Source organism: Mus musculus, chromosome 12, assembly GCF_000001635.26.
Source record: "Mus musculus strain C57BL/6J chromosome 12, GRCm38.p6 C57BL/6J".
NCBI classification, from domain to species: Eukaryota; Metazoa; Chordata; class Mammalia; order Rodentia; family Muridae; genus Mus; species Mus musculus.
Window position 1 is genome coordinate 9,472,201 of NC_000078.6, and position 19,794 is coordinate 9,491,994.

The following is a 19,794-nucleotide window of genomic DNA, read 5'->3' on the forward strand; positions in this document are numbered from 1 at the left end:
ACCCTATCACCTCCAGGCCCCATGTCTTAGGTTGGTCTGTGCATAAGGAAAGTTGCCTGTCACTGGATACCGTGGATCTGTGTGACTACAACTGCCAGACGACCTAGGGCAAACTCTTAATTTTTTAAAGAGGCCAGCCAAACATTGGGAGATGCGCCATCTTTAATTGCCATCAATGCTTGGTATACCACTGCCTTATACTGAGCGTGCTCTCGTTTGAGTCGACACAATAGCCAGATACAAAAGACACAACCCATTGACATCTGTTCAGGTGTCATTTTTGCCTCCCCCGTGTCTGGTGAGAAATCCCACAACATGGTTGGCCATTGCCTAGAAGCCTGGGCATCTTGGGGAAGGCCAGATAGTTTAAAAACTGATAATGGCCCTGCATGTACATCAAAATTATTCCAAACCTTTTGCAAAATAATGCAGGTTAGTCACTCTACTGGTCTTCCCTACAATCCACAGGGCCAAGGCATTGTGGAAAGAGCACATCGAACCTTAAAAGAACTATTACAAAAACAAAAAGGGGGAATCGCCGATGGCCAGCCACCCAAAGAACAATTATCTTTAGCTCTCTTTACTTTAAATTTTTTAAAATTCTGGACGAACATGGTTGTTCGGCTGCAGATAGGCATGCCATGACCTTAAACAGGATGTCAAATGGAAAGATGTCTTAACTGGAAAATGGTATGGCCCAGATCCCGTTATTTCGAGATCCATGGGAGCTGTTTGTGTTTTTCCACAGGGTCAAGAACACCTGATTTGGGTACCAGAGAGGCTGATGCGAAAATTGCTCCCCCCAACAGAGATATAAATTGTAATAGTTCCAGAAGGACATGTTTTTTAGCAGAGTGTTGGCAGGGTATATTGCTGTGGTTGTGAAACTTCCCACCTTTGTGCCTATAGTAGATTTTGAAATGTTTGCCACCTATGCCCATTGGTGCTACTCACTGAGTGGTCCAATTTGAATCTCTTTTCCTCAAATCTTTGCTTCTGTTTGAGAATGAGTTCATTCACCAAGAAATTAGGATAGAGATGGTCAATATTGTCCACAACATAATTACACTTGGGATATCTATTATTGTCCTCCAAGCTCTGATGAATACACTTGTAGCAAAAGCTGTGGCCACATTTTGTCATGTATGTCTCCTCAGTCATATCAAAGCAGATGGGACTCTCTCTTATTTAATAGACTTAGTTCAAGAACAGGTTGAAGAATTGTATAAAGTTGTACAAGCTAATTTCTGTCCGTCTCTTGAACAGAGTCACCTCTTATCTGAGTACCTTAAAGGAAATTGGTTGGCTAAAGCAGAGCAGTTGTCCAGAAAGCTGCTCCTCCAGATTGCCAAACTTAACAGCACTCGACTGGACCCCGTCACCTTGGGGGACTTCACCTCCTGGATCACCAATGCCTTCTCGTTTTTTTAAACCTGCTTTCTTATCAAACCCTGAACCACCAGCCTGGATCACCAATGCCTTCTCGTTTTTTTAAACCTGCTTTCTTATCGAACCCTGAACCACCAGCCCAGGGATGGCCCCACCCACAATATGTATGGCTCTTCCCCACCAATCACTAATTGAGAGACTACCCTACAGCCTTGCCTACAGACTGATCTTATGGAAGCATTTTCTCAATTGAGGCTCACTCCTCTCTGATTACTCTAGCTTGTATCAAGTTGACATAAAACTATCCACACAATATTAAGATATAATTTCTTGAGGTTTTATCATTCTCCGTTTTATTTGCCCTTCTTTCTTTAAGCCAGAGTTAGGGAGAAGGATGTGTGCCTTTCCCCAGTACTAGCCAGGAAGCACATACTTCTACAGGAAGCTGTGGGATGTCTTCTGGATCCTGGGATCTGTGGTATCAGATTGGTTAACTGGTCAAAAGAGAACTGAAATGAGCCTATGAAAGGTTGAATAGATTCATGGAAGCATCAAAAATCAAGGTGGGGGAAAGCTAGAGAGGGCAAGAATCCTTGAGAGTTGAAAAGGAATGACATTCAGGTGGTTATGCTGTGCTATGACAGCAGTTGAAAGCAAAGTTTGAATGACATTTTCTTACATGCTGTGCATTGCTTTGTCCCTGTGTCATTTTAAAGGCAATTTTTTAAAAAAGGAAAATTTTTGTTACTTCTCTCGAGAGATCCCATCTGAGTTTTACTGTTGATCAAGATGAAACATTAAGGAGTTCAGTTGTTTATGGATTGAAAATAGATAATGATTATAGTAACAAACCTAAGATTTTAGTCTTTAGTTTGATGTTGACTCACCAACAAGAAGAGTTTATAGTTCATACTTTGATGAGAGAACACACACACACACACACAGAGAGAGAGAGAGAGAGAGAGAGAGAGAGAGAGAGAGAGAGCGGCAGAGGCAGAGACAGAGACAGAGACAGAGACAGAAACAGAGGCAGCATATAGAAACCTATTTGTATCTCCATGGCAAAATGTTGGGTGGCAGAGGCAGAGAGCAAAGCCAAGCAGTGGGGTTGTTTGGGAAGTCCGTCATCATAGCATAGATACTTAGCACAGGGAACCAGTTGGCAATGCTGTTCCTGCAACCATGAACTTGTATTTCTGGGCTGTACCAGACTTTTGGATTTGTTAATGCAATCCATGCACATCCCTCATTTAATATAGAAAAATCAAGCAAAGAAGAAATAACCTTAAATTCTACTGCAATCTGAACTAACAAAGTTTAAACATAGTTGTGAAGCTCCTTGCAACAAGCCCTCATGTGGAGGCACAGCACTAGGGAAGCTCAGACAGAGACAAGAAAGCATCCTGCCACATGCTGAGTACTTCCACAGAAGGGCTGATGTCTCCTCATCTCTTAGTCTCAACAGTGTCAGATAGTAAACTGTTGCAGGCAGGGAGCAGGGGTCCTGCTGCTGTAGGGTGTGGGCCTCCTGCTGGGAGAGCTTCCGTTACATGATGAAGCCACATGAAGGGAATGGCCATCACTGTCTATTCTGGACAGAATCTGCAGGGGTACTTTAATATCTCCCTGTCTCCCTGGCCCTTAAACTGAGTCATTGAGATTTCACACATGTGCTGTTCACCTCTACAGACATGCACACTCAGGCTTAGACAGGAAGTATGGTTAAGTCTCTTTCAATGAATACAAGTGATTAGCCATAGGATTTTAATTTTTTTTATTTGTCATGGATTGATAACCGCCTGAATTGTTACGAGAGCATGATCACCAAGTTGGCAATTGTTCGACAGGAATTTCTTCTGCAGCTTCCTACTCCTAAGGAAGTACTCTTAAAGGCCTTAGTGGCATGAATTTCACTCACATGAGTAAACACAATTACAATTACACTATACTTCGTGGCTATAATCAAAGTAGAAATACCATGCAAAAGTGCACCTCTTATATCATTCTTCTTTGAGTTATGTGCAAATCTAATGAGAACTATGTAAAGACAACACATGGCCCTGTTCAAGCTCTAAGTGTTTGGGTATTGACAGGAATTTGAGACCCACATGGTGCAGTGAGCCGTGGAAAGGTTTTCCTAGTATTTCTTTTTCTCTAGTATCTCCTCTCTACTATGTGCACATTTATTATTATTATTATTATTATTATTATTATTATTATTATCTTGAATTCCAGATACCTGTGAGCTTCCTCTGGCTTTTAAAGGGTGGGCTGAGGACCACTTTGGTGACACAGTCTAGCATTTGATGTAGCCAGAAAAATACAGAAGTATTTTCCTTGTGTCTAATGCAATTTCTAAATATAGATGTAGGCTTCTGGCTATGCTGCAGTAGCTTGCAACAGACTCAATCTCTGCCAAGAACAACTAGAAGCTTGATTTTTAACGGTGCCTAGAGGCATGCAGAAGTTATTGACACACAGAGACTCAAGGAGCCAATGGGAAGATAGGCAGCAAGGTGAGGGGAGCCCATTGTGGTTCTACTAGGGACACTTGATAACTTCTGCTGTAAGACAAAAGAAAGAACAGGAAGTACGCCATTTCTATTGATCAGAGAAGAGATGTAACTTCAGAAATATTGATAGTAAAATTTTCCATGCAACAAGAAATGATATAAAGTACATGGTAATTGTAGAGCTAAATACTACCTAAGAATAAATGTATTAATTGTGCAGCAGATTGAATAGAGATGAAGAAGAACTCAATCAGTTGGAAGACAGGAGAGTAGGAAACGCGGAGCGTGAAATATACAGACAAAAGCAAAAATAAGAATCATGGGAAAGAATGTAAGAGGCGCATACATCAGAGAGTATAAAAAAAAAATCTGGGGCAGAATTTAAAAATCTCTACACTGTTGGCAATTTGAGTCAAAGATTGCTCAAATTGCTCTAGGAGTTCATTCCCTGGATGACAAAGTCATTCTAGGTTGAGAGCCACCAAAATATCTCTAATAAAATACTGAGAGACAAGGGAGGTGGGGGCAATACTTGAACAGAAATAGTTTTCAAGGATGGGTTAAAAGTTCAAGTTTTCTAAGATCTCTTAGACATTAGGGAGGTAAAAAAGAAAGCACAAATTTGTATTAATTTTCAGTAAACCAATGACTCCCAGGGGAGCCTTTAGTATAATCAGTAAACTAAGACTAAATTAATGTTAATTTAACGAGTTAGTGGGTCAGAATACTTAACCAAGACAAAGAAAGGGAAAGGGGGAACAAATATAAAAGCAAAAACAGCTGGGATCAGATAGAAAACAAATATTAGCATGATAAAAATAAATCCAAATACATTCTTGATTACAATACATGTAAATTACATATATATATGTATATATGTGTGTGTGTGAGAGAGACAGAGAGACAGAGAGAGAGAGATCTTATTAGATTTAACAAAATTAGATTTTATTAAAAGTCTAATCTTACTAGTTAGTTCATATTGTTGTTCCTCCTAGGTGGCTGCAAACCCCTTCAGCTCCTTGGGTACTTTCTCTAGCTCTTGGGGACCTTGTGCTCTGTCCAATGGATGACTGTGAGAATCCACTTCTGTATTTGCCAGGCTCTGGCAGAGCCTCTCAGGAGACAGCTATATCAGTCACCTGTCAGCAAGCTCTTGTTGGCATCTGCAATAGTGTCTGGGTTTAGTGATTGTTTATGGGATGGATCCCCAGGTGGGGCAGTCTCTGGATGGTCATACTTTCAGTCTCTGCTCCACACTTTGTCTCTGTAACTCGTTCCATAGGTATTTTGTTCCCCCTTCTAAGAAGGATCAAAGTATCCACATTTTGGTCTTCCTTAGTCTTGAGTTTCATGTGTTTTACAAATTGTATCTTGGGTATTCTGAGCTTCTGGGCTAATATCCACTTATCAGTGAGTGTGTATCATGTGTGTTCTTTTGTGACTGGGTTATCTCACTTAGGATGATATCTTCCAGATCCATCCAATATGAACTAACCAGTAACCCCAGAACTCCCTGGGACTAAACCACCACACAAAGAAAACACAAGGAGATACTCATGGCTCCAGCTCCATGTGTAGAAGAGGATGGCCTAGTTGGTCATCAATGAGAGGAGAAGCCCTTGGTCCTGTGAAGGTTCTATGCCCCAGTATATGGGAATGCCTGGGCCAGGAAGCAGGTGTGGGTGGGTTGGTGAGCAGGGGTCGGGGGGAGGATAGGGGATTTTTGGAGGGGAAACTAGGAAAGGGGATAACATTTGAAATGTATCTAATTAAAACAAAAGTCTAATCTTATACTTACTCGAACAAGAAACTCTTTAAATATAAGATAAAGTGGGTAAGATTTGGTGTATGTAAAAGATACAGTAGACAAACCAATAGTGTGCTGGGAACGCACTCCTAAGTGCTTACAACAGCTGACTGTCAGACATTTGGAAGATTTTCCAGTTGTTAAATACTTGTTTGAGATAGGTCATTATGAAAATATGAAGACGCCGTGAATTAGTGACTCGACTTTTGCCTTCCTGGGCAGCTCATTTAGCTGTATGTTGCTGTGCAAAGCCAGATCAAAGGGGGCACTGATTACACCAGGCCTAGTCTTCCCTAAGGTGGGAGGCATTATATGAGTAAACACATTTATTCATGATTAGACAATCCACTAGGAAGGTGTACTAACTTAAATTCTTTGACATCTAAATGCATGTCTACAAAATTAACAGAACTGGCCCCCTCTGGATGCTGTCATTTGTACCAGTGTCACCTTGGGAAATGCAAATTCAGGGACTGTATCCCAAACCCACTGAACTGGAGTCAACAGGCCAGCTATTTGTCCTAGGCAGGCTTCCAGGAACTGGAAAGCAGCACTCTCCCCTCCCCCCTCCCCCTCCCCCTCCCCTCCCCCTTTTGCTGATGCTGGTTTCCCAGCCTGAGCTACTTCACTGTCTTCTCTTCCTGTCCAATCTCTTCAGCACTCTCTCCTTTCCCGAGGAAGTCAGCTTTAACTTTCCCAGGAAGCATGTGGGGTCTTGCTGAAATGTTGATACACCTGAGCTAATTCATACACAATTTTAACTTGATGGCTGAATGGTCCCCTGTGTGAGAGGACGAACGTGAATACTCCTTAGGGGCATGAATTTAGTAACCCTTCCTCCGCTTCTTTTCTCAGCCCACAGGACATATATTTTCTACATCAAATTGAACTTACACAAAACTCCTTTGTTTCTGCACAGAAAGTAGGGACTCTCCCTTTTCAGTTTGAGAGTGATGGCCAAAGAGGTGCTTTTTCTTTTTCCCCTGCTTGAGGTGAGGATGTGTAAGACATTGCAATATATATTTTGGAAGCTGTGTTCCATTTACTTAAAAGTTTTCTCCCTCACTGGCAAACATAGTAGGAAAGGCAGCCATGTTTTCCTTCTCTTAAAACACAAGGGTGTTGTGACTTCAAAGGTGTTATTAACTTTTTAAAGGGAACCTTTGTGAAAAATAGATAAGGCTTAAATGCCCTCAACAGTATGCTTGTTCCCTTTAAGCCCTTAAGAAACTCTTAGGTACATTCAAATGTTTTCCTTTAATTTCAATTTTTGTTTTACGATAGGACTAATTAAAGCAACACCTGTTTGGAATGATCTAGTTGGTGCTGGGTCAACATTTCCATTGGGTTATGTTCCAGCTGTGAAAACTCAAGTTGAACTAAGAGTTGGGTGTATAATATCCAAACCCAAGGGGATTCAAAAGAAACACCAGTATACTAGTGTGCATATTCGGGGGGCAAACCAAATAGAAGCAAAGTAGTTTCAGGTGCTCTTTAGCACTTGTGTAGCATGCAGAGAACTTTTTTTTAATGATTTTGGTTTGTAGGCCTTCAGCTGCTCATGTAGGTAGACTGCCTTTGGGCATTGAAAAGAATAAAAAAAATAGGGCAGTTTGGTCTATGTAAAATTTGAGCTACTGTACACGTGGGTTAATAAGCCTCCTCTCATCAGAAGACTCAAGATGTGAGATGATAAATGACAGAATTAAGGATCCCAGAGGCATCCTGCTTGATAATACTACATTTTAAGGGTCAGTGGCTGCTTCTGTTTTTGTGTTGGGAGGCCTTGAAGTTGAAATTTATTAGCATGTCACAGAAAGAAAATGGACCTTGGATTGAGGCTGGAAGTAACACCATAGACTAGATCCTGCCAAATAGCAATTTTCAAATACTTTTAACACTTGCAGGAGCACAATAAGGAAAGTGGCAAGGAGTGGAGCTTCTCAGACTGATTCTGGACAGGAGCTCCTTGGGGCTTCTAAGGATGCAAAGGGTGGTTTGAAACCACTGTCTCAGGGATGATGTTAGCAGCGAAGACAATCTGAAGTTTGATTCAGATGAGCTGTTTTGTGAAGAAATTTGACTAGTTGAGAAAGAGAAGTGAGTATTCAGCATATGTTTTTCATTCAAGAAACTCCAAAGAGCTAGTTAGTAAGCAAGGATGAAGAGTAGACCATTATATCAGCCACCTTATGATGGTTATATGTGGTGAGACCTTTTGAAAGTCATGAAGTGCCAAGACTTCCCTGGGAAAGGTTATAGGAATGCCTGTCAAGTTCATAGGTTCCATTCCACTCCCTTCTTCTCTCTTCCTCCATCTTTGTTTGTATCCTTTTCCTTCCTTCTTTTCTTTTCTCTCCCCCACCCCTAACCTACACACACACACACACACACACACACACACACACACACACACACACACTTCCACACTTTAGAGGCAGGTAGGAATTTAAACTTTTCTAAAACTGTGGTTCAGTAGAAATAAAAGTTATGGGATTTCAAGTCAGAGTCAAACAGAGCCACTATTTGGATGCTATAATCCCATCACATAAGGACAGTTCATCTTGGAACCATTAGTGAAGCTTCATGGGTTGTGTATTGATGGTTGAACCATTGACACATGAAAATATGTTTTCAGTTCTCTTTGTCTCATCCCTCAGACTTGCCTGCTATTCTGTCTCTTCTATATTTTTAAAATCATTCTGAATAAGCACCTGCATACTCAAGGTGACAAAAGACCATCTATGTTGGACAAGACATCAGAAAGTATATATTCCAGCTTTTGCCTTTACAACTTGAAATTCCAGGTTTAGTCATGGGTCCCGGCATTCCAAGTTCAAGAACTCTGGATTGATGGAGAAAAAGCTGCTAAATCTTCCCACTGCAGTGGATAGCAGAGCATGTGACCTAGTCCCTATATTTCAGGGTCTCTTGCTTTTCTCCAGAAATCTCGGAAATTAGAGGATCTCACACACTGAGACACAGTTCTGGAGCGTTTGATCATCTTTTAAGGAAGTTACAACAACAAGCAAGAATCTGTGCCAGTTCTGTTATCTGAGATGCATGACACCTTTTTGCCTTCTGAGAATCACTCACATAGTACCAACATCCCTTTCCAAGTGTCAGGGAACAAAAACAGCTTAAAGTCTTGGCTTTCTTGGGATTTGCATTTTGGACAAAATTTGATGTCAGGGTTATACATTTCTGATGACTTGATTTTGGGTACCAGTAGACACAACCCAGGGAGTCAGAGATACATCCCACAATCCTCTAAACCCACAATACTGTCTCTACCTAAAAGTGCTTCAGCCCAAGCATTTACCTCATCTCTCCTTGACCTTTGGAGCACATCAGTTCTTTATCATAGTGACTCCATGATAATAGAAAGAAAGGGGAGAGAAGAAAGATGCCTTCACTCTCTCTTTATCAAAACCTTCTAAGACAATTCATTTCGTTTGCTTACTCCTGAAATAGAGTTTAGAAGCCTTTAGTGATATGAAAATAATAACATTTTAGCATATCATACACTATGTGTACTTTCCAGAAAGCAAAAATATTCCTTATTATAATGTGTACACTAAATTTGAGCAGAAATGGGATTGCCATAGGCAGGGAATGAGAGACCCACAGTTGGTTATGGTGTATCTTGTACTTACAGATTATGGGTCTAGGAAGAATTTGGGAGAGAAGGTGAAGACAATGAATGGCTCTTGTTTAAGCTTGACAATGTAGTGATGGCTGGGGAGTCCTCTGGAGGCCCACCAAGCCATCTTTCATGTGAACTCAATGGCAACAAATCCTATTTGAGCTATTAGAGCCAGAAGAAACCCAAAACTGAGAAGCCTCTGGCCCTCTGGGACTCGTGGACTATTTCTCAAGAGGCCAAATGCCCCGTCTCCCCACTGGGCTTCTCCACATTCATCTCACATAATTCACCAAGTAGGAATTTGCCCTGTGTAGCCTTAATTCTTTTTCCTTGTGACTTTCCTGAGATATGGCTTCCGTTCCAAGATGCTCAAGGCCAATCACACCACATCGGATAGGAAGGGAGAAACCCCAGAAGGGAGCAAATGGCATCTGCTTGACAGAGCAGCTGGTAGGGTTAAATAAGTTAGTTAGGATATACCAACACCAAGCATTTTATATGCTGACCTTGACATATGGAGGTCATAATGCCCAGTCCTGGTTTCCAGGGTGAATTAGTGGCAGCGCTGATCCTGGGATCTTTTTTCTGCTTATCCTCGGCTAAGATTCGATCTTCCACCCATCTTGCAAGCATAGTCATAGGGAATGAGAGGATTCTTGTTCCTGAGGATTTCCCGTGAGAAGTGATGAGGATGGAATTCTATATGAACCATTTGGTCTCCATAAGCTCTCAGCTTTCCAGCCACGGCAGGGGGCTCCTGGGTTGAAGCTCAGGTGCAAACAGAGGGCTGAAGCCTATATGTTGCACTGTGGCTCCATTGTGTTTAACATAGGATGTAGGAGGGAGAAGAGAGTCTATGTTATAGGAGTCTTGCTTCTTTTGATGATCTGTACATACAAAATTTAGAGTTGAGGATGAGGTTCAACAGAGAAGAGAAACAAGGAACTTAGGAGCAGTGAATGGACAAAACTAACACCCATTGAACTTAAAGGATGCTCAGTGGTAAACATGATAACATGTAACAACTGAATGGGTTGAGCAAAGATAGAAGAAGCAGGGTGTATTCCAGACTGTTCACTGAACTGTTTACCTAAAGCATCAAATACCAAATATGACATAACAGGTGTACACAATGAATGTTTGAATGGTTGAGAGTTCTGCAATATGCTAACAGCTCTGAATGTTTGTCATTTTAACTTAAAAGGACAGGGTCATAGACACTGAAGGTTTAATTGGGAAGATTTTTTCTCATCTTGAAAATACAAGAGAAGAGAGAGAGAATAATTCCTAACAGAGTGTTGGAAGTTACACTAGTGTTGGCTAGTCTTAGTCACTTTGAAGGGATCGAGGAGGGTAAGGAGAAAGTGCAAACTTTGTAAGGAAGAAATATATTACCCATATGCTGAAGTTAATGTTGTTACTGTTTTCCTGTCATCATTAAAGTCCCTATGGTGTGATGACAAAGATGTGTTTGAATATCCTTTCCCTAAACCCATAACTCCAGAATAAGCACTAAAGAAATGGACGTAGGGAGAAATCAGATACTGAAATCAGCATCTCAGACTCTCCATATAGATGTTCTCTTGCCTTCTTAGAATCCCTCTTCAGCAGATCATGGGTATCCAATAAAAATACTGCAACTAGCTTATTTCCAACATGCCCCACTCCCTGAAACCTGTCCCCATTCTCTGCACTGCTGAATGGTATTGCTTTCTTCATGCCCATCATTTGAGTAAACACTGCAGTGTGCTTGAGCCCTTCCCCTCTGTGCCCACATTTCCTGTACTGCCCTAAGGACCCTTCACCCATCTGCTATGTCTGTCTCCTCTCCAGCCTCTGGCTGCTTCTCTTTCCCATGTGTTCTACTGCTACCGTCTCCAACTGAATTCTCCTCTTTCTGGTTTCATGTCTTCAGTGCAACTCTGGTCTTTTCAAACAGTGTTATTTCCATTTGTAAGACTTCAATGATTCCCTGTCACTTTGAAGAAAATATACAAACTTCTTCATGAGGAATCAAAAACTTTGATCACCTGACTTGACCATACATGTTCCATTTCATCTTCAATTGGATATTAGAGATCTCTCGGCCACAGTGGTATCCTGGTAATTCTTCAGTTCTTCCAGGAATCTCTCTCTCTCTCTCTCTCTCTCTCTCTCTCTCTCTCTCTCTCTCTCTCTCTCTCAGGTTTTATACACATGGATAGATCTTATACATATAGAGAGATCTTCCTTCCTTTACTGGGACCCTTGGCACTGTCCACTGTCTTTCAAGGCTAAGCTGAATTCTGCTTAATCCCTAGTGAACAGAGGCAGAGAGTTTCAGTAATTTGCTTACTCATTGCTTTTGGTCATCAAGGGTCTGGATTAGAGAAGAGGTTTTCAATTTTGTGTATTTAGTGGTAACTTTCTAGAGATGATAAAGAAGGGGTAGGGAATGCATGGTGTATTGGTTATCAAGAGCATTATAATGGGAAAATAGGTAAGGCAAAGGTGTATATTTAAGACAGAAAGGTTAAGAGCTGATAAACAAAAGTTCCCCAAATGGACTTAAGTCCCCAAACATTAATTTCAAATTTCAATTTCAAACATTAATAAATAGTGATTATCCCCAGAGAAAACTATTCTCTTTGGCAAGTGATCCCGAATTGGCGTGGCTTATGGGTGTTGAGGGAGCCAGTGCTGGGATGAGGAATGGTGATGTCCACAGCAAAGAGACGCAGATGCGCAGATGACAGTGAGTTATGGATTCTCATCCCACCTGGGACAGCAATGGAACAACCCAGGACTGGAGTGAGGCATCACATGGTTTGTGTAGTAAGTGTGACCAGGATGCCACTGAGGAATTGCTGCCAGGTAATTCAAACCAGGCCTGGATTTTTTTTTTTAAATGTTTTAGCAATGCATGCTTTTGCCAGGATGTATCTAGTGGGTATCTTGGCAGCCCTTTTGCAAAAGCAATTGAAAATGATACTGAAATGCTGGAGCCATGTTCCATCCAGCTTAATCATGCTTATACCAGAGGATGGTATTTTGTTTGTTTTTAAATTTTTTGTTTTATTTATACATTTTTTGAGACACATCTCTCTACATAGCCCTGGCTGTCCTAGAACTCACTATGTAGTCCATGCTGGCTTCAAACTCAAAGAGATTTTCTTGACTCTACATCCACAGAGGATGATTCTTGATAATTTGGGAATCCTTAGTCAAGATGTTCGTATGTGGGACTGGAGAGATGGCTAAGTGGTTAAGAGCACTGACTGTTCTTCCAGAGGTCCTGAGTTTAATTCCCAGCAACCACATGGTGGCTCACAACCATTTTTTAATGGAATCTGATGCCCTCTTCTGGTGTGTCTGAAGGCAGCAACAGTGTACTCATATACATTAAATGAATAAATAAATCTTTGGAAAAAAGATGTTAGTTGCACCTTTGGCACCATCTCACCTCTTACAAAGTGAGTGATCTAGACTGTGGGAGCTGGTGCGAGAGTGGGAAATGGGAGACATGGACCCCACTTTCACACATGGTTTCATACCTTCTACTTGTGGGACCACTTCACAGACAGCGTTGATGACTTTTGGGTGCAGACCCTGAGAAATGCAGCATCTTTCTGGGGTCCTGTGCCACACACAGGTCACAGGTGTTGTTCTTCACCTACAAGGTCTCCAAGAAGAAGGTAAGCCAGCCTTATCTTTGGGTTGGAGCTCGAAAGGCTGGACTTCCAAACTCTAAGGCTTGAAAATGAGTCAGCCAAGTCAGGTGGGATCTATTCAAGCTTCAGTGTCATTTGAGGGGAGAGTGGCAGCAGAGCCATATTTAACAGCTATGCTGAGATTGTTGACAGGAATAAACAAAGATCTTTTCTGGCATAGTACAGCATAGCATAGCATAGCATAGCATAGCATAGCATAGCATAGCATAGCATAGCACAGCACAGCATAGCACAGCATAGTATACCATAGCATAACATAGCAACAAGGTCTTCTTTGGGAACTTAAGGCATGACAGACTTTCAATTCCAAGTCAAATCCCATGCCAACATTGTTGCCTTTCAGATTTACTCATGTCTAATGACAAAGCACTCTTTCCTGATATGATGATTGATCTCAGTTGACAACCTGGCAGTGTAGTTTAGTATCACCTAAGAGATAAGCCACTAGGTGTGCCTATGATGATGTCCACTGAGAAATCTAAAAAATTTGCATTGACTACGGGAAGCAGTGTTCCATGGAGGCTACAAACTTAATAAAAACAACAAAATAAAACAATCAAAGCAGGGGCTGGGGTTATTGCACTGTGGTTAAAAGCACTGTCTGTTCTTTCAAGGGACCCAGGTTCAATTCCCAGCACCCACATGGCAGCTCACAAATGTCTGTAACTCCACTTCCAAAAGATCTATCACCTTCACACCAATGCAAGTAAAATAAAATTACACACACACACACAGACGCACACACACACACACACAGACAAACACACACACACACACACACACTCACACACACAGAGACACAGACACACACACACACACAGACACAGACACACACAGACACAGACACACACACACTCACACACACACACAGACAGAGACACACACAGACACACAGACACACAGACACACACAGACACACACAGACACACACACACACACACACACAATCAGTGTGAACAGCAACATTTGACTTCTCTACCTCCTGACTACAACATCAGTGTGACCAGCCATCTTGCATTATTGCGACCATTCCTGCCCTGTCATGGCAAACTTCACCTTCAAAGAATGAGCTAAATGCATCCCTGCTTTGAGTTGGTTCTTGTCAAGTATTTTGTCCAACCAAAAAAACTGGAGCAAGGGCTGTGCCTGACTCTGCTGCTTGCCTGTGGATCCTGCTCCTCTAACTGGACTGTCATGTCTGGTCTCAGTGGGAGAGAATAGTGACTTGAGGTGCCAGGGTGGGTTGGTTCCCCAGGAGGGACCTCCCCATTCACAAAAGAAAACAGGACAGGGGAGGGACCATGTGACAGGGAGACGTGGCAGAGAGGGGGGCTGTGGTTGGGATGTAAAGTGAATAAATTAATTAATTTACTAATTACTAATAAACCTGGGGAATGAAACCTTTGAATCCTCCACTTCCTCCTCCTTCTCTTCTTCTTTCCCTTTTCTTTCCTCATATATTGGGAATGAACCATGGACAATGAATTAAAAAATTGAAATATAGCATATTTACACTCTCTTAAGTAACATTGAATCAATGTGCATGGGCCTGTTACATTCTATTCATAATGTTCTGGTGGGGTGGAGACCCAGAAATGGATGTTGGCAGCCCTAATGAAGTGATCCAAATGTAGCCTGAGCCATATGTTTTTAAAGCCTGTATTCTGATACAGGGCATTTGAGAACCCAATGTAGGTATCGTAGGTTTAGTACTAGTTTTCGTGAAAGCCGCAAGGAAGTGAGGAAGTATGAGAGAAGCAACTGGTAGCATAGCCCATCTGTAGCTGCATCCTGGGACCCTATGCTGCAGATTTAAAGAACCCTAAATACCTAAGTATAGTGCTGTACTCCCATAATCCCAGCACTAGAGAGATGAAGGCAAAAAAACAGTGCTCAAGGCCATCCTAGGCTTCCATAGCATGTGTTTCCTGGGCTTTGTGGGATTCTGTTTCAAAATATACATACATGTATACATACACACACATGTATTATATATATATGTGTATATATATATGTATATATGTGTATATGTGTATATGTGTATATATGTATATATGTATGTATGTATATGTATATATGCATATATGTATATATGTGTATATATGCACATATATACACACATATATACACATATATATACAAATATATACACACATGCATACACACACACATATATATATACATATACATGTGTGTGTATGTGCATGTATATGCATTTGTACATGTATTTGTATATGTACATGCACAGCCTGGATGATCCTCTGTAAGAGCATGAATAATGAGGCTAAATGTGTGTTTAAGAACATTCATCAGTTAGGTGGAGGATGAATAAGGGAGGCAAGTCCAGAAAACGAGGTTAGTGAGAGAAGTGGGCCTATATCTCTTTTGTATTCTAAACATCCCCATCTCTATCATTTTAATAGACACCACAGAAAATAATATTAATAGCCAACAATTGCATGTGTGGCTTAAAAGTGTGATGGTTGGTCCATCCATGATTTCCCAGGCTTATTTCCACGGGATGGGAGGCCCATCTGCTTCCCTTGGCTTCACAGGAAGAAAGCAACACAGGTCAGGTCTTCTAACATTGTCCCATAGGCAGTTTGTGGCTGAGTGCTGGTCCAGGGGTGAGGAGGTGGGCTATGTTACTGAGGGTCTCTGGGTGTTAGGAAAACAGGGCCCAGGAGTCTGGCTGCTCGTATGCTGGCCCAGGCTCTTGTTTTTCTTGAGCTGACTTGCTGGAGAAGTGAGCTAAGTCAGAAACAAAATGCCACATTGCACGCCCACTGAAGTCTGGGCTCAAGGGAAAGAAGAGAGATTGCCAGAGCGTTAGCTGTTCCCAATCCACTCCTGGACCTTAAGCTGTCTTGAACAGAGTTGCCAATCAGCTTGGTAGGGACTGGCCTTTGAGGAGGGGAGGGGGTGTAGGCAGGGGAGGGGGAGAGAAGGGAGCAGTCTGCGCTCCATCTTAATTACCTCATCAGAAACAGCTCCCTTCCCGCAAAGCTCTGGTGTCTTCTACAAGAGGGTGAGTCTTTGGCTTTACATGTGAACTTGTGCCATTTGCCTGCGTATATAAACATGAAGGGTCGTCTGGGTTCAGAGCTGAAATCTTTCACTTGTGACTTAGCTGGGAAATTCTTGGCAAGATCAGAATGCAGTGGTAAGGTCTTAGAAAGAGGTTTCTACGAAAGAATGATAGCGGCTTTCTGTGGCATTTTTGAGTGGAAGAGTCTGTAATCAGGAGGTGACAGCGTGGATGTCTGACAGGCTCAATACTGTGTAAGGAACCATGCCCAGGAATCGGTAGACTGGGTACTGAATCCCAGTTCTAACTCAGTCTGTTACCTTATGAAAAACTCTTCACTCCCTCACCTTTGCGCATCTTGGGAAAAATGAATTTATTGAACCTTTGACTTGGTGCAACTTTTAGATTTTACAGTGTAGCATCTGAGGCCTGAAGAACTGAAAATACCTGCAGCTTGAGTACTTGTAAAGGTATGGAAACGCCCTCCCTGTTTGAGAGTAAAGGAACGTGGGTCCCATGTGTGTGATTTGTCGTGGGGCAATGGGACTGGTCACTGCAGAGACACAGGCCATCAGGACTTCCCTCCTTAGCATTTGTATTAATATGAACCAGTCAGGCTGAACTGCAGGGAAATAAGGCTGTGCTGTGTTGGAGACAGCAGCCTCAGTTTTCACATTGTGTGACAACAGTTTAGCACAAAGGTCTGAAGAGCACACGAGAAGGAGCACATCTAGGCAGTGTCTCCTTGTCCTTGTAGAGCTGGTGGGATTGTCCCCACACCGTGACTATGTGACCCCGCCACTTCCTTGTTATGATGTAACATTTTGCACTGGGATCTCAGTAACTCAGCAAGTCATTCTCAGAAGACCAAGGTAATCTAGGCATTTTACAATGTGCTACATAGAAAAGCTCATGCCCAGGATGAGGGTTGGTGTATTCTGACCCGTCATGTGGTCCCCAGCTCACGGCGCTATATGAGCAAATCAATTAGGGGTCCATTCAGCAATGTGGATAAAGAGGGCAGGAGCTGTAAGTTCTTTCAGTAATTCCCAGGGGTACTGATGTTTTCTATATAGAAAAAAAAAGAGATGTAAGTGGGTTCAGTTAGTGAACACTGGAAATGAAGATAATAAATGTTGTGATGTATGCAAAAATGAAGGAATGAGTTTTAGGGAGGAGAGTTTGAATTTAACAAGATTATTCATTGACTTTCTATTTTTAAAATGTTAATATGTACTTTCACGACAATAACAATTTGTTATTAAAAACCCCATTTAACTGCATTATTAACTAGTGTTAATACCAATACCAAAAGAATGACAGACGTTATTCCAGTTTGAAGGGAGAAAATGAAGTACAGAGAAGTTCAGTACCTTGACTAGTTTACAGAGGCCATGGGTGTCAACACTGAAATTCAAAGGAGGCTGTCTTGTTCCAAAGCTATCATCTGATCTCCATGCACATGCCTATGTGCCCTCCCATACATATATCACACACACACACACACACACACACACACACACGCACATACACACACACTAATAATTTTTAAATATTTGTGTTTAATGTGCTTCCGTGTTTGCATACTTGTATGCATGTACACCAAGGGCATTCCTGGTGCCTGTAAAACCTGAGGAGGACATTAGATTCCTTAAGACTGGAGTTATAGATGTTTGTGAGCCACCATATATGCACTGGAAATCAAACTTGGATCCTTCAGAAGAACAACTACTGACCTATCTTACCAGCCCTACAATGATAATTTCAATAAATGATGAAACATGTTAAGCTATCATCAGGTTGTATAGATTTAGAGAGGTGTGTGACGTCTAGATCTATGTATGAATAAATAGCTCTATTTTCCCCATGGCTTTTTGGATACTTCAGATAATCTCTAGGGTTGGTTTTCCTTAGAGTTATTCTTCTGGAGCCTCTGTCCTGTCCTCCCCAACACCAGTCAAGGCTTTTTATGCTCTAGGATGGAGACATAACTAGGATTTGCCTTCATCTTTAACCCCTGGAGTTTCCTTCATCTGCCTCCTGCACAAGATCCTTAGTGTACTGGGTCAATGACTTCTTTCTTAGTGAAAAGACCTTCCATTAATTTCCTAAGAAAACAGAAGGAATAGCAAGTTTTAAGACTAAGATATCTGAAAATATTTTTATTTTGTTCTTATACTTTATATGTTTGAAGCTATAGCTTTCTAGCCTGGGTACAATTTTCTGTTTAAAGTTAACGGCATTCTCTTTCCATTTGTGTCTAGCTCCTGGGTCTCCTCTTGCTCCTTTTGGAAAATTATGAGGTCATTGGCTATTCCTGATTCTTGGTGGGTGACTGATTTTTCTCCCTAGAATATTTTTTGAGAATTTCTATTAAGCTCAGATTCCCTGATGATATGCCCTGATGTGCCTTTTTTTTTTTTAATTCAACATGCTGGGCATGCAATATTCCATTTCTGTTTAGAAGGTCCTATCCCTTGGCCAGTTGGGTATGAGACTTCATAAATTCATCATTTAATTTAAGTTCCTGAGTTCTCTGTGTGGCCATTTTGCTTGTTTCACGTTTCAGATTTCTTTAACTATCTATGTACCATACTGACTTTGCATGTGTGATATATGTGCACATGGGTGTGCAGGTGTGTACACAGGATGCAGAAAGGCATTGAATGCCCAACGTTGTCTTTCTTGTCCATTTGAGACCCAAGCACTGAATCAGTAACTAGGCTGGTGAGTAACAGGGAGCACTAGCAATCCTCTTGTCTCTGTCCTTTTATAGTGCTGGAGTTACAGCTCTGTGTGATCATGCCTAGTTCTTCTAGGTGGTCCTGCAGTCTTGATCTCAGGTCCTTATGCTTGTACAACAAGGACTCTGGCTGGCTGAGCCATTTCTCTGATCCTGCTACTGACCTTCAAGATACTATTTTAAATGTCAAAATTTTTTTATTTTAATGTTTTCCTGTTTGCTGTTCTTTTATTAATAGCATTCACTCTTGTTTTAGCATTCCCCTTTTTTGCATGGATTTTACATCATTTGTGTGTCTGAGAATATTACTCTTTGTGGCAAATAGTCATGGCTCCTGGGTGGCCTTGGGACTTACATTCCTCAGCATTCTCAGTATTGGAACACTGCGACCATCAGACTTGCGAGGAAAAAGAGATGGGACCTAGTATGGAGCCAGGGCTCTTTCTCAGTAATACATTTTGTCTGAATACAACTTTGCCAGATTCCGGTGCATGTAATGCCTTGGTACGAACTCATCCCTGGCATGGAGAAAGGAGCCCCAAACTTGAGAATCTAGAAAAGGCAGATAGCAAAACATCCCAAGGGACCCTGAAAAAAACAGAATGTTTGGGCACCCACCTTTACTGGTGAGCCTGGATTTGAACATCTGACCATCATAATGAAATAATATAAGTACATTGTTTCGGTAACCACGTTTGTTATGATTTATCACAGCAGCCGCAATGAATGAACACAATGAGAGAGAGTCGAACCAGGCATTTGAGTTTTGGTTTTGTTCTCTTCCTAGAGCCTCCTAGTGTGAATGTATAGCAGAGGTATAACAGCCATGAACGGGATCCCGCTACCGCATGCAATCAAGGGGACTCTATCATGATGCTGTGTAGAAGTGACATGATGGTGGATGTATCTGAAAGACATACATGCACACACACATTCATACACACAACTATGTGTGTCA

At 41.6% G+C, this 19,794-nt stretch overlaps 1 pseudogene; it reads right to left on the reverse strand.

Moving 5' to 3' along the window:
- On the reverse strand, window positions 907-1,178 carry Gm18696 (predicted gene, 18696; annotated as a pseudogene).